Genomic DNA, 16,293 nt, shown 5'->3' on the forward strand with positions numbered 1-16,293 from the left:
ATTTACTATAGAATCTATAGGTTTTCCCCTTCCCAATACTATCTTCTATCTTTTTAAAAAATAAACCTTTCATCAAGACTTTCCTTTCCTCTTTGTCACTCTGGAGGTTATGAAAAATATTCTTGCTTTTTAGCTAAACCTCTTTACAATATGAGATCTAAATTTGGTTTTTCAGATTTTTTTCTTTAGAAAAGTTATAAATATACTCATTTTCTACATTTTTTACAACATTCTTATCCCTTCTAAAATTAGTGAGTCTACCTCTCAACCCCCCCTTAGAGTAAGAAAAATGAAAAGAGCCATGTCAACATTCTAAAGCCTGGGGAAGCACGCCAGAAATGAAGGTCTGCAGAGACTGATGGAAGAGAAAAATGCACAGAAACAACACCCAGTGCAAGTCCATTCTCCATTTCTGTATTTTTAAAAAAGCAAACCCATTTTAGGGAGAAGGTAGGAGGGGGAATTAAAAACGTATAACCAAAGATTATGTTTGAAGCTCTCTCTTGCTGATTTTTTGGGTATGATTTTTGATTTTTATGTTTGTACACTCTGTGTAGTGTGCCAAGAGGATTATTGATAAATATCTAGGTTTTCATTGACCTCACTGACTCGTGTTTCCTACAGTGGTTCTAATGAGTTCACATTTGAATGTTAATTATGATTTTTGGAAAGCAGGAACATCCACAAGCAGCAAAATGCTAGACCTGGATGCAATAGTCCATCCCCAACAAGTTCTGTTATTTAATATCCCTTTGCTTTATGAGATCAAATTTCTGCTCTGGTGTAGAGATTTCTGTAAAAGGTCAGTTCTGATATTGGAAGGGAACATTTAATCAAAAATAGTATGTAGAAAGATAATGCAGAGATTATATCAAATAATAACCTTTATTCTCCCAGACATAAACCAACCATTACCAAGAATATTGAGGCTCAAAGCTGCTGTGTGTTGAGTCATATTTAGAGAATTAATATCAGCTATAAAGTAGCTCTTACACAGAATATTACAATGCAAAACCATTATGTTATATTTATAGAATTAGTATAATCCATGGAAAAAATAACTTTTTATATTATTAAAGTTAGCAGATGTTCTTGTTTCATTCAAGGCAATGCATCATTTAGTTATTATTCATACTGTTGGTAAAACTGTCACTGAATTTTTAAATATATCTCATTTAGGTTCGGCTGCATTATGCTTTTATCTTAGAAGAAAAAAAAGAAACACAAGTACAGTAAACATTTTGTTTCAAATGATAAAATCCTCAAGTATTGTTAATACAAAACCATGCAAAAATTAGTTGTATATGTCTGCTTTTCAACAACTTACTAGGATTATGGAATTAATAATCTAGAATGTACAGCAAAATTCAAGGAATAAGAATGATTTTAGTCTTGGGGCGCCTGGGTGGCTCAGTGGGTTAAGCCGCTGCCTTCGGCTCAGGTCATGATCTCAGGGTCCTGAGATCGAGGCCCGCATCGGGCTCTCTGCTCAGCAAGGAGCCTGCTTCCTCCTCTCTCTCTGCCTGCTTGTGATCTCTCTCTGTCAAATAAATAAATAAAATCTTAAAAAAAAAAAAAAAGAATGATTTTAGTCTGAACTAATAGGCACCAGTGTTGTGTGTTGTCTTGGGAATTTTGATATGTTGCAGGATGCCAGTTGGGTAATTCGCACTTGAGTATGTTGTTGTCATGTGCCAGGGAGTCTACAGAGGTCCATCCCCTTCCCCACCCCACGTTTCCCCCCTGCAGTTAGCTGCCCCAAGACCCCTCCTTCCTCAGCTTTTCCAATCAGCCCTTTTTCTTTGTACATGCCCCTCTGGGCCTTCCCCATCCAGGAACACTTGAATCTCCCATTAGCCTTAGCGGTTACCGGCATTTGATTTGATGGTGGACGCTCTGGGTTCAAATCCCAGCTGTCACTTTCCAGATGTGTTCTCTATAATGGGGCTAACGGTACCTCACTGTCAGGGTGGTTGTGCGCATCAAAGGAGATAAGGTATGGAGAGTGCTTGTGGGTGTGCAGTGGGCCACTCCTTAATGCCCCTTCCTGTCACTCTTCTCATTTCTCATTTCTTCTCACTTGCCCTAGTCACGTATATTCTCCGCATCTGGTACTGGCCCCATCTTCTGCCCCCTCTTGGTTTCACAGCAGTTTCCATCAGTGGGTGCAGTGTAATCAGAGCCTGGAAATGGCCTTAACACGGCCTGTACAGAATCCTGCAATTAGGCCTGTGATGGGACATGTGGGTGGTTCAAGGGGTTGCAAGTTCTGGAAGCTTCACAGTGAGTTCTACCAGAGAAGGCGCTGTGTATTCTTCATCCCCAGCACAATCCCTGTGCCTGGCTATAGCAAGCAGGTGCTGAATGAATGTTGATGGAATAAATCCACCGCTGCCTCCTGCCATCAGGGGTTCCAGACCGGGCTGGAGGAGGGAATAGAGGCGTGCATTCCATTGTGCAAATGAGGATTTCTAGGATAATTTACCTCAGGACTGAAAATACTTCACTAGCTAATCATCTCCACAATTTACACTGTACTTTCACATTTGTTACTTGATTTAAGATAAGATTTTACTCCAATCTATTCTCCACAGAGCCTTCAGAGTAATTTTTCTTAAGATGAAACTAAACTTGGCAGTTTCCTGCTTGAAATCTTTCAGGGCTGATTGGCTGACTACAGAAAGAATTTCAACTTCTTCACAGGGCAGGCTTTTTAAAGATTTGTTTATTTATTTGACGAGGGGGCAGAGTGAGAGAATCCTCAAGCAGACTCTCCAACTAGTGCAGAGCCCACTGGCTCAGTCCTTCTACACATAATTTCTGCTCCTCCTTTGGTGATCCCCTGCCCTCTCTTCTCTTTAGACATAGGGAACTTTCTAGACATATAGACCCCCTCCGCCTGTTCCTCTCCCATCTACCTAGACCACAACATCCATCTATCGGTCAAACTCAGAATAATTTATGGGGCTATGATATTGGTAATGGAGCGGTGAGGCCCAACTGGCCGAGGTTATAGGGATAAGAGATGTGTTTAGAGCATCTATATCCAGAATATGGGGAAGCCATGGAAATAGCTGGACTTAGGGTCAACTAGGAACTTGGTAGTCAAGGTGGAAGCAGTTTGTTTGAGGCCTGGGGAATTTTATTTTTCCTTTTTTAAAAAAGATCTATTTATTTGAGAGAGAGTGCACACACGTGAGTGAGTAGCAGGGGAGCGGCATAGAGAGACTCAAGCAGACTCCACTGAGCATGGAGCCTAACACGGGGCTCTATCTCACAACCCTGAGATCATGACCTGAGCCGAAACCAAGAGACAGACACTTAACTGACTGTGCCACCCAGGTGCCCCCAAGAGAATGTTTTTTTAATAGAACTTCTTCTTCGCACCCGAGGCTGACAGTCCCAACGAGGAAGTCTAGTTGGAATGAGGGGATGACACACACATGTTGTCTTAGTTTGGGGTCCCTCAAAAGCATACTTTGAATCAAGAATTGGAGTGCAAGTAGTTTGCATGGGAGGCGATCCTAGGAAGCACTGTTGGGAAGTACTAAGAAAGGCAGCAAAGGAAAAGAAGCCTATACAGGAGATGTGACTGAACAGCATACTGCTGTGGGCAACTGGGGCTCAATCCACCTGGGAGACAATGGGAGATAATGCAGAACACGCTTCATAGTCTACCAAAGAGGTAAGGGAGTTGGGGAGTTTATCCACCAATTCCCATCTGGCACTGGTTGAGGGTTGTTTCTGGGTGTGCTGGGGGAGGGAAGCATCAACTCCATACATAGAGGCTGAGAGAACTCCAGCGGTTCTTGTAGCTGGGAATTGCTGGATCAGCGCATAGAGGAATGGTAAATTCCAAGGAGATATAGGCAAGCCTCCGATCACATGCGCTACACGCTTGTACATGGTGGTAGGAGATAAGACAGGTAGAACGAAGGGGACACCAACCTCAAAGACAGCAGGCCCAAGAAAGTTCAGACAAACAACAAGGAGCCACTGAGTCAGGTCGGTAATGGGAGTTCTGGGTCCGACTCCCTTCTCTATTGCGTTCTTTCTCTGAGTCCCTGGCCACATTTTTGGACCTCTCCGTACCTCGGTTTCCTCACAAGTGAAATCTACCTTATGTGCTTATTTGTGATTTATGTGATTGTAGAGAGGAACCAGTGAAATAATTTTTAAGAAGCTCTTAGAAACCTGTGCAACATCATAGAATCGTCAAAGGGAACAAGATGGTGAGGAACAAATTGGGAAGAAGTTTAATTCTAAAATAATTTTTGTGTCTCTAGCAAAGGGGCTTCGCATGACTTCCATGAAGGCAAAAGCCAATGTCAGGTAACCAACCAAGTTTGAACACTGGGTTATAAACATCTGACTGTTGTAGAAGGTGTGTAGAAAGGACAAACAGCAGTTGTTTCTGGCAGCAAGGAACAGATGGTTAGTACTCCCACTGAGACCAACAAAGGCCATCCTGAGCAACACTGTTGGACAGGTGACACCGGTCACCTGGAGAGAGGATGCTGGGCTGAGGTGGGAGATGACAATTTCAGATTTTTTTTTTAAATGGGGACTTGCATAGTAAAAGGAGTGAATACAATCCAAGCACTGTTTTCATTTACATTCCACAAATCAGTCATCCCAATACAGTTCTTTAATCTGGTATCAACTGGATATGAAGTTTCCCCAAAAGTAGAGGTCTGATTTTTTGTTGCCAGAGGAGATATGAGGGTAGAACTAATCAGTCACCCTTGTACACAAACTGAGATAATCCTCACAGTGGCTCTTGCTGAGCAGAAATGCTCCTGGAATCAACGTGACTTGTCACAAAGGGGAAGTAAGAGGGTTGTCTCAGCATCTGGAAGACGGTTGCCGTTTTCACCAGGATGTCTAATATCATTTTCCTCAAGGGATCTTGATAATGGTGTACTTTTTGGTGAACACTGTTTAATGGAAGGCATTTTGAGAGAGTCTTGCAAAATAGAAAGGCTTGACTTCATGGTTCAGCCCATACACTGGAATTTTCCAAATGTGGGGCAATATTGTTAAAAAAAACCAAACAAACAGTGAATGAACTAATGATGGAGGATGTTGCTTGTGATAACATAGAATGTAATAACACCATTTTATTGGAGTCAAGTAAGATAAAAATATCATAGTGGGTCTATCTGGGAAGCCCTAAATTCTGGGAACAGGAAGGACATATCTAATATTTTACAAATAGTCTCTTTAAGTAGAATTACCCTGACTTCAGCAGATTTCTTGCCTTATGCAAAATTCTGTTACACCTCACTTTCTATTTGCTGGTTATTTTTTCATCATTTACTAGTTTCCCCCACTCCATTCCTGACTGGTAAATTACCATTGCCATTTGGATTATTCTCAGAGATGAGGAGAAGGTATTGGAGTTTGCCAAATGAGGATGCAGTAACTCGTGTAATCAAAAGTTGGAACTCGGGGCGCCTGGGTGGCTCAGGGGGTTAAGCCTCTGCCTTCGGCTCAGGTCATGATCTCAGGGTCCTGGGATCGAGCCCCGCATGGGCTCTCTGCTCAGCCGGGAGCCTGCTTCCCCCTCTCTCTCTGCCTGCCTACTATCTCTCCCTCTCTCTGAAATAAATAAAATCTTAAAAAAAAAAAGTTGGAACTCTAGGTACCTGTCCTGGGCTTATAAGTAAGAGCTTCCCAACAACAAGATTTTACTTGGTGAAAACTACCTTTTCTATTATTTAGCACTGCCTATACATCTCCGGGAGTGTAGGGAAGCAAGTCTGTGTTGATTTACACAAATTTCCTAACTTCCTGTCAAGCAATTCTAGCTTATTTTAAGCACTTTCCTCCTCTAATTTCCCGGTTGGGTATCTATAGGAATGCCTGGGTTTAGCAAACCTGCTTGGAACTTCTCCTCCCCATCATTCCCTAAATGCATGGAAGGGTCCTCATGGCATTCTTTTATGTCGTTAGCTTAGGCATTCCCTCACAAAGTCATGGAAGTTTCCCTGGAGGTTTCTTCCTCTTTACATTAAATAATATATCCTTACTTCGCTTATCTTGGTCACGTACTCATTATCTGTTTCTGGAACTTCTCTCTGAAGTTACATCAACTTCTCCAAGACTCTCTTATCAATTTATTTGGCGAAAAAGCATAATCAGTAGTTGAGGAGGAATAATCACCATGGATACGACAAGCGTATTCGGTGCCTTTCTCACTGCACTCTCTGGAGGCTGGTGGTGTTGGAGTTTGCAGTTACTAAAGCAAAACCTACCAGACTTCATCCCTTCCTCTGACCTCTGCCTCTCTGCCCAGTCTCTTCTGTTGCTCCAGTTCCCTTTGCTCTCTGTTCTTCAGCTTAATGAACCATCTTCAGTGTCCTGAATTTGCCACAACCTGTTTCAGCTCTGCTGCAAACAAGAGAACCCAACTGTATCATTAGGGAAATACTGGCTGCTGTAACAGATACACTCCAACATCTCGGCGGATTAACATAAGAGAAACCCAGGGGAGGCTCGGAAAGCAAGGTGGGGTAAGGGAACCTAACACAAGAATTCCCCGAATATAAGGAAGTTGTTCAAAAGATGCCAGGAGGAACATATGTCCACCACTCTCTTAGTTTGGGTTCCCGTAAAGGCAGACCCTGAAAAACGGACTTGGATTCAAGCAGCTTATTTAGAAGATGGTCCTAGGAAGAAGGAAGAACCAGTTATACGGTTATCCCTGTGAGCAGAGGCCCAATGCCTCTGAGGACCCTTTGAAGAATGATACAGAACGTATTCAGAAATGTCTTCCCAGTGTTGGGGGACGCCGGAACGTTTATCTACTCTCATTCCCCATTGGTTGAGTGTTTTCTTGAGGACAGTGACTCCATCTGCCCCACCCTAGTTGTGCTTCTGGACTGCCCTTGGAGCCCTGGAAAAAGTTTTGGAAAAACTTTGGAAAAAGTCCTGAGACAAAAGAGCAGAAGGACGAGGCACCTGGGTGGCTTAGTCAGTTAAGCTTCTGCCTTCGGCTTAGATCATGATCTCGGAGTCCTGGGATTGATCCCCACATTGGGCTCCCTGCTCAGCGGGAAGCCTGCTTCTCCCTCTGCCCCTCCCCGCAACTCGGACATGCGCTCTCTCTCTCAAAAATAAAATAAAATAAAATAAAATAAAATAAAATAAAATCTTTAAAAAAAAGAGAGGCAGATGGACACGGAAGGTCATGAGGCGGTATGCTTGTAGCATGCATGGTAAATCTCCATACAGCTGAAGTGGAAATCAGAGGTGGACCGAGGAGACGTGGTACAGAGCACAAAAAGGGTCTGCCACAGCCACCTCTTCTTAGCCCCTTGGTTTTTGATTGTTGTTGCCTGCTATGTACCAGACTCTGTGACAGGCTCTGGATATACAATAAAGAACAAAATTCTGTAGTCCTACCTCTCATGAAACTTAGAGCCGCTGAAGGAAGCAAATGTTAAACAAATACTGAGCACATTGAATTACAAATTATGGTATTGCCATAAGGAAAGCGACTGATGCAATGGGGAGTGAGGGCAAGATGATAAAGGCCAATCATGCAGGGCTTTGCAGAGAGCATTAAAACTTTTGCTTTTTTCCCCTAAGCATATTGGCATCCGCTGAAAGAGTTTTAATCAGGGGAACAACACGCAGTCCTCATTATTCATAGGTTCCATGTTTCCTAATTCCAATAGGGTCCAAAATGTATTTGTAATCCCCAGATCAGTACTCTCAGCACTAACAGCTCCTTCGTGTGTATGTGCCGAGTGGCAAAAAGAGTGAGTTGCCCGTTGTGTTCTCAACTAAGGTTAAATAAGGCAACTTATTTGTTCCTTCTTGTTCCAGCTCTCATACTGCAAACAAGTGACTTTTTGCGGTGTATTTAGTGCCATGTTTTTCCACATTTTTGTGATTTTGTTTTTTGGTTGATGATTTTTTTTGTTTAAAATAGCTCCCAAGCTGGTCCTGAGGTGTTGTCCATTGTCCGTAAGTGCAAAAAGGCTGTGATATGTTTTATGATGAAAATATGTGTGTCAGATAAGCTTCATTCAGGCATGAGTTATAGTGCTGTTGGCTGTGAGATTAATGTTAACGGATGAGCAATATATATTAAACAAGATGTCTTTCAACATAAACAAACACAAAACAAGATTATGTATTGCTTGGTTGATGGAAATGGCACCAGAGGCTCACAGGAACCTAAGTCTATATTTCTCCTAGGAGCAATGCTTCTGTATTTGCCAACCCAGGGTTCAAGCAACTTTTAAAACATAACTACTGTGTGGGGCACCAAAGTGGCACAGTCAGTTAAGCACCTGACTCTTGATTTTGACTCAGGTCATGATCCCAGGATTGTGGAATCTGCACTGGGTGTGGAGCCTGCTTAAGATTCTCTCTCTCCTTTCCCTCTGTCCCTCTTCCCCACCCCCCCTCTCTTAAAAAGGATTTATCTCTCTCCCTCTCTGCTTCCCCCCCCCCACCCCCCAAAAAAGGACATAACAGCTGTGAAGAACAACAATCCACTGTAACTGGATATGCTTTAAAGGAGTTTCCTCTGGTTGCTCTGTGGAGAACAGATGGGAAACACGCAAGAGTGTAAAAGTAGAGATAAGTTGTAAGTTCACTGCAATCATCCAGGTGAAAGATGATGGTTATGTGAGTCAAAATAGTGGCAGGGGAAATGGAGAAGAGTGAATTCTTTCTAGGTCCCTAAGTCCATCTTGAAGGTAGATGAGGTATGACTTGGTGATGGACTGGATAGAGAAGTGGACAGGAAGTGGGTGGTGGTAAGGAGAGACATGTGTTAGTGAACAATTACTTCCAGGGGGGCGCCTGGGTGGCTCAGCGGGTTAGAGCCTCTGCCGTTGGCTCCGGTCATGATCCCAGGGTCGTGGGATCGAGCCCCTCATCAGGCTCTCTGCTTGGCAGGGAGCCTGCTCTGCCCCCCACCTCTCTGCCTGCCTCTCTGCCTACTTGTGATCTCTGTCAAATAAATAAATAAATAAATAAATAAATAAATAAATAAAATCTTTAAAAAAAATAAAAAATGACTTTCAGGTTTTCAGTTTGAGCCAGAACATTTTGCTAAAAGAGCAAAGTTTGGGAAAGTTTGGAATTACACTAGATTTGGGAGGGCAGATTCAAGTGTCCTTTTTGGCTATGCCATGAACTTCTAGGCACTTAGAGGGGGAAGAGAAACTAAGGTTTATGGGAGAGAGTATCAAATAAATCAATACTTTCAAGCTAAGTGTTACAAGCTAGTAGGGAGTGCACAGGTATGTCTGATGGCAGAGAGAACAGGCACCTGATCCAGGCAGTGGTCAGAGATGGCTTCCTGGGAGATCTGGCATCTGAGCTGAGACTTGGAGGATGAATTCTAGCTGTTCAGCTGAGTGTGGGAAGGAGATTCCAGATGTAGTATGTTTATGTGTATTGCTGTAATGCCCTCCCAACTGGTCTTCTTGGATTTTCTTCTTCTTAATTCATTCTACACTCCATTAGCTGATAAAAGCACAGCTATAGTCCTACTACGCCTCTGTCGGGAAAATTCCGAAATCGATTCCTGACATTCACAGTGCTCTCAGGCCTGGTGTCACAGACCTTTCTAGCCTTCCTTCTTGTGAGCAGTATATGAAGGGACAGCATGGCCTTCATAGAATTGTTGGTAATTATAAAGAAAACAAGAAGGGCAGCAGTGTTGCAGAAATCTGATCAGAAGCCTGGTGTCCAGGAGGGGCACTGGCCATGGGTACATCAGGCTAGTGCACCTTGATGGGACCACTTCTCAGATCATCTTCCAGACTTCCTCTCTCTGGACGAATAAACCAAAAACTCTGGATGACTGAAGTGGGAGAAGGTTGAATAAAAAGATTTGGGGTGGTTCATGACACCTCTCCAGGACAGCTGGACTCAAGTTCAGTGAACCCTGGACGCCACGGCTCAGGCCACTGTTGTCGCTGCTGTTGCGGCCACCACCACCAAGATGGATTCTCCATTGTCCCTGCTTCTTTCTTTTGCTATCTCTCAACTGCAAGTCTGGGAAGAGCATGAGCAATTGTTAAAGTACTCTCAGACTGGCAGGTCATGTGAAATAATAAGCGTAAAAAGACATTATCCACCTTGAGGCGTCTTTTCCCCATTGCCAAACATTTCTTTCAAAAAATAAATTACACAGCTTGGTCTACATAATGTCACATGATCTCTAAGGTCCTTTTTGCCTGGGAGAGGCTATGATTTGCTCATGTTCTATAGCTAACTACATTTTCAGTGGGGGATTTAGTCTCCAGGGCAAGGCTATTACAAAAAATATGGACATCTTTCTTGGTTCATTTACTTCTCAATTTTATGCTACCAATTTTTGTTTCAAACTAGAATGGAAGGGCAGAATCCACATTTCTTCAGAGCAGCAGACTGTATTAACTTAATGTCTCAGTATTACAAGACAGCCAAAGGGCTGTGTCAAAGATATTTAGTTGTTTTTACTCTCATAATTACACTGGTTTTAGCAAGATGGGTGTGACTTCTCAGGCACTCTATTACAGCTGGGAATACGAGACTGCCTTTCAAAATTGCTACAAACACCTCAGTGTATCTGGAATATGATAATACTAATCCTAGCTTGACATAAATGCTAGTTTTATGGCTGCATATGCTGTAAAAAGTGTATTTTTGCCAGAAGAAAATGCCAGTGTTCAGATCGTTTTGACTTTACTTTGTCTCTCTTGGTCTGTAATAATCATGTTTAATTTTGACACGTTTAGTTAGACATCCTGAAACCCTAAATGCTCTGTTACAGTAAAAGAACTTGGAGCTAAACTGAAATTTCAGTAATTTGTTGAAGAATTGTGTAATCGATGGGGGAAAATTCAGTCCTATGCACCCTGTCACTTCATTATATCAAAATGTAAAAATCACTGTCATATTTCTAGTAGACCTTCAGTGGAGGATGAAGTAACAGAATTATAAAATCTCTGGTTTGGTAAGGATTGTTCATGTTCATCTTTTGCAGTGTTGCATTGAATTATTATTAGATTTTCCGTGAGAAAAAAGGTGGTTCTGAGGTCAAAGAAGTCTGAGAAATTCTACATTTTGTGTCTCTCTTGGGGGGATTCAAAGAGTGTGTTAATACCTTAAAAGCACCAAGAAGTTTTATGGTAAAGAAAGCTGTTTAACTTTGGAGTGTGCTTCTTAAATTTGATCATGAAATTTATTTTTGTTTGTTTGTTTTTTTATAAGAACATGTTGACATAATGAGATAATCAAAGGTTCCATATAGTTTGAGGTGCCCGGGTGACTCAGTCGGTTAAGCGTCCGACTCTTGATTTCAACTCATGTCATGGTCTCAGGATTTTGAGATGGAATCCCTAGTCAGTCTCCATGCCTAGCATGGAGTCTGCTTGGGTTTCTCTCTCTCTCTCTGCCCCTCCCCACCCTTGGCTCCTGTTCTCTCTATCTCTATTTTAAAAATAGTTCCAAAAAGTTTAGGAAAGCATCTATCATAGCCTCCTACCCCATTTGTAATATTCTTGCCAGACATATGGTCATCCAGGTTTTGTCTGATGGTTACTTTGGCAAATTCAAAGAAAGCACTAAATAAATAGACCCTGGTGCTGAGGTGAACACAGTGACTCCTTATTACATTGGAACCTTCAAAAAGAAAACTCACCTGAACTGTTAGGTCACAAAGGAATAATTTGATGAGCTAAAACACGATGTTAGCAGTTTATCCATGTAACTTTTTTCTATTTTTAAAAAGATTTTATTTATTTATTTATTTGAGAGAGGGAGAGAGAAGAAAGCGAGAGAGAGAGGGAGAAGAAGACTCCCTGCTGAGCAGAGAGCTCGATGTTGGACTCGATCCCAAGACCCTGGGATCATGACCTGAGCCGAAGGCAGATGTTCAACCGACTAAGCCACCCGGCACTGTATCCATATAATTTTCATCAGACTGTCTTACAGTCAAACATTACTGCCCTCAAGCTGTCATCTCATATTAGTTAGTTTGAACCTTCCATTCTTCTGGAATTATGACCGCACTGCCATTAGGGTTGATGCACATCAGTTATGTGTTACAAAACTGTGGTTCTAGTGTCAAAATAGAACATTTCAATATCAGTCAAGAGGCCTTTTCACAGATTTGTAGCCACCGAGTGATGGCTGCCATCATCTGTCACATTTGGAAATGGAAGGTGTGGTGCTACTGTATGGTTTTTGCGTTGCCGCCAACCCTCTACCCAGTTCTGGGAAATGACTCAGGCCTGGCCCGTCAACAAAATCCTTCCCTCTTAACACCATGGTTGATTCAGCAGCGAGCATGTGACTCAAGGCAAATCAATGAAACTCGATTCTGGAATTCCGTGTTGGGAGACAAGTCTCTATAGGTCTTTCACTTTTCTGCACATCTTGCAAGGGAGGCACTGAGTGCCCTTTATGCCTATCTTTTCAAGTTTTTTTTTTAAGTTTTTATTTAAATTACTAAGTTAACATATACTGTAGTATTAGTTTCAGGAGTACAATACAGTGGTGTTAGGCACTGTTTTTACTTTTGTCAAAATCTTCCTAGCAACCTTAAGAGGTTGGTTTTTTATCCCCACTTTACAGAATAGGAAACTGAATACTGGCAGGCAGGCTACTCTTCAATGTGGGCAGAAAAGAGAAATACAAATACTATTCTCTTTCCTTTTTGTTGAAGCCTTTTTCATAAAAACGTTAAATAGTGTAAACATTAAATGATTTTACTGTAATTATTTTTTATATGTACCAAAGAGTAATTTTCAAAGAAGGACAAAATCTTAGGTTCAAATGGCACATTTTTCTAATAGCGAACTACAACCATGATCTGCTCCACTAAAACCTGTGCCTTCCCCTCACCTTAGAACTCTCAGGCTTGGAAGTACAAAGACCCTGGGCAACCAATGTACCATTGTGGGCTTTAGCTGCCTGACCGACGCAGTGAGGTTTAAGGCGTGGGAAGGGGTAAAGGGAGGAAGGAGGGGGAAGAAGGGGCAGAACTTCGGATTTCAGAGAACCTTGTTCGCTGGGAGAATATCCCTCCAACCTCCCAGCTTCCTTTGTTCTTTTTTCTTACTCCCACTCAACAGAGAAAAACAAGCAGAAAATAACTTTATCCATCCTTTTGATAATTTCCCTCAGATCACCATGCTGGGTCCCGGCTCTAGGTTTCTTTTTTCTATGTCATTAGTAGTTACAATTTTGTTATGCTTTTCAGTTTTAGTATCTGTTCAGATACCAACTTTTTTTTTTTTTTTTTTTTAAAGGAGGCATTACCTCTCCTCCATTCCTGACTTACAAGACTCACAAGAACAGGACAGTTTAAAACGTATTTACACATGGCTTCCTACAGTATAATTCTGACCCTTTAGTAAAATACAAACAAAAAAAAAAAAAAGAAAAAGAAAAAAAACATACAAAGCTTAAACAACATGACACAGATACTTTTTTTGACTTTTTTTCTTAAATTGACCCTAAAATATGAAAGTGCATATTTTGCCACTCTTTAATTTATTTCTTAGTAGTTTAATACCAATCCTAGTAGCAGCCACTGATTTGAATGCAAATCTTGCTCAAGTCAGTGTTCCCTTGGCATCAGACCCTTTGGGTTTGGCTTCTTCTTCTTTTTTTTTTTTTTTCTGTCTCAGCTTTGGATTCTTTTCCAGGAGGGCAGGGGCAGGCTGACAGAGAAAAGAGCTGGGATGAGGAGGTCGGGAGGGGCATTCCTGTGGCTCATTCTCATTGCTTGCTGCTCCACTTCCTGGAAAGATGTTCATTTTGCTAATCTACCAGGGAGACAACAGAGCCCTTGTTCTCCTGTTCACGCCAGTTTCATTCTATGAGGGATTTGAGATTATTGTCTCCTTAATGCTGCCACAGACAAGCTGGGAACAATGGGAGAATCTGGGCTGGAACCAGTCTTTCTTATCTAGGGATGGGTATATGTCAGAAACAAGAATGAAAACAAAGGTGAGCAACGCAGTCATTAACACTTAATAACAGAGCTTGGCAGTTTTCCAACTTTTTCATCTCAGGACCCCTTCACACTTAAAAATAACTGAGGACCCCAAAGCGCTATTGTTTTTGTGGGTTATAACTATCAATATTTACCATATAAAATATTAAGACAGATATTTAAAATTAATTCATTCAAAGATAATATAAATAAACCATTGTATGTTATAAATAATATTTTTCAAAATAAAAATAACTATTTTCCAAAAAAAAAAAAAAAACCACTTCATGAGAAAGTAGCACTGTTTTCACAATTTTGCAAAATCTCTTTCGGGTCTGGTTTAAGAGAAGATGCATGGATTATCCTATCTGCTTCTGTGATATCAGCATGATGTAGCTTCTGGAAAACTCTAATGCACATTTGGAAGGAATCAAAGTAGGAAAGATAATGTCTTAGTATTATTATGAAAATAGTTTTGACCTCACAGACCCCCTGAAAGGGTCTTGGGGACCCTCAGGGATCTCTGGGCTGCACTCTGAGAATGACTGACATAGACGAACTTATTTTTAAAGTAAACGCAGGCAGTTAAAAATCATAAAGGAACAAAGAGATGGTACTAAAGGCAAAACCAGATTTTGTATAATCAAGGAGGTGATTATCGAGGAAGTGGCCTTGAGAAATAAGATTTTGGGTAAGTCAAATATAGGGAAAGCTAGACCAGCACTGTTTGATACAAGTTTCTGCAGTGATGGGCATGTTCATATCTGTGCTGTCCAATACTGTAGCCACAGCCACGAGTGGCTAGTGAGCACTTGGAATGAGGTCAGTGAGATGGAGTAATGGAGTTGTAAATGTTATTGTTTGATTTAAATTTAATCTGAAATAGCACTAGCACACCCGACTAGTGGTGACCATACTGGACGGCGCAGTTCTAGACAAAGGAACTGCCTGAAGGAAGCCACTTCATCAAAGGAGCAAGAAATCTTCCTGTTGGAAAGAGACACCATTTCCTTTGGGAAGAAAAAAGACTCCACTCCCAAGTGACCTTAAGGAAAGGGTCTGGTAGATGAAAATGAGGCTACAGATGGCTCTTCCGGGTGGTGGTAACCACTCTGCTTTCTGCAAGGGAGTTTGTGTTTGTTAGAACACTGTAACTGTTATGGCACAACACTGTCACTTACCAGGGTGCACTCTTCAGTCACAGTCGCATGCACAATGTCACTTGAGATGATGTGACTCTCAGGAACACTGGGATTGGGGCATCTCCAGAGGGTTGTTGTTCCTGCCCTGAAGGTGGTGGATTTGGCACTCTTTTTGCTTCGCCCTAGTCCTGACATTGGCCTTGGTGAGATGATCAAGAGGTAGAACATAGACTAAGCCCGGTGCATTGTCTTGAACACACTAGGGGCTCAAATTGTTTCTTGGGGATGGGGAGCCTGGCGAGCAGGAGGTGGAGCTGGAGCTGGCACACCGGCTGCTGCTGAAGGTCTTAGGCTGTGAAACACCCTCAGCTGCAGGCCTCACTCTGGATCCCAGAACAGGATGTTCCTAGGACAAGGCGATCTGCAGCATGCTAAGGTATATGCCTGGGAGAGGGGCCTCTGTTTGCTCATCTACAAAACGAAAAGCCTGGAGACCAGCGACCCACCCTCATCCAGGTGTGAAAGCTGTTCCTCCCCACCACTGTGCCATCACCCATGAAAACTATTGAACTAGATGATCTCTGTAAGTCCTTCTAGAAAAGAACAGAGTTCGCATGGGGATCGTTGGCAAAGAACTGCAGCAGTTCTGTCACTGTCTGAACACATGGCCAGACTTCTCTGTTCTACTTGTGGACGATTAAAGTGAGCTGGATAATTACCCTGTGGTTTTAATCAGTGAAGACACAGCCAATGAAGGTAATTCACAAAATGACCTGCCATTTTTTTGTCTAGGTAATAATTACCCTTAATCTAGGTCTTGATGGAATAAGGACCTGCACTGGAATGTCAGCAACGGGAATGAAGAGGAAGGACGTTAAGAGAGGATTCAAGGGAAGTAAGAGGGTACTGAGAGCAGCTATAGAGGAAAAGGAGAGGCAAGAGGCAAAAATGAGGTAGGGCCCTGGCTCTTAAAGCAGCATAGCATCACCTGGGAACGTGTGAGAAGTCACTGAGCCCTTCTCTACTTACTCAGTCAGAAACTCTAGGGCTGGGACACATGGAGCCACATGGCCTGAGAGGTTACAACACTCTGCCCCTGACCCCAGGGCCCAGAGCCTGATATTGGGGTACAAAAAGCTGTCCCTTTAATCTTGAGGTGGGGCAATTTGGGGTGTGATTTATGCTCTGAACTTAACG

This window comes from Mustela lutreola, chromosome X (assembly GCF_030435805.1).
Source record: "Mustela lutreola isolate mMusLut2 chromosome X, mMusLut2.pri, whole genome shotgun sequence".
NCBI classification, from domain to species: Eukaryota; Metazoa; Chordata; class Mammalia; order Carnivora; family Mustelidae; genus Mustela; species Mustela lutreola.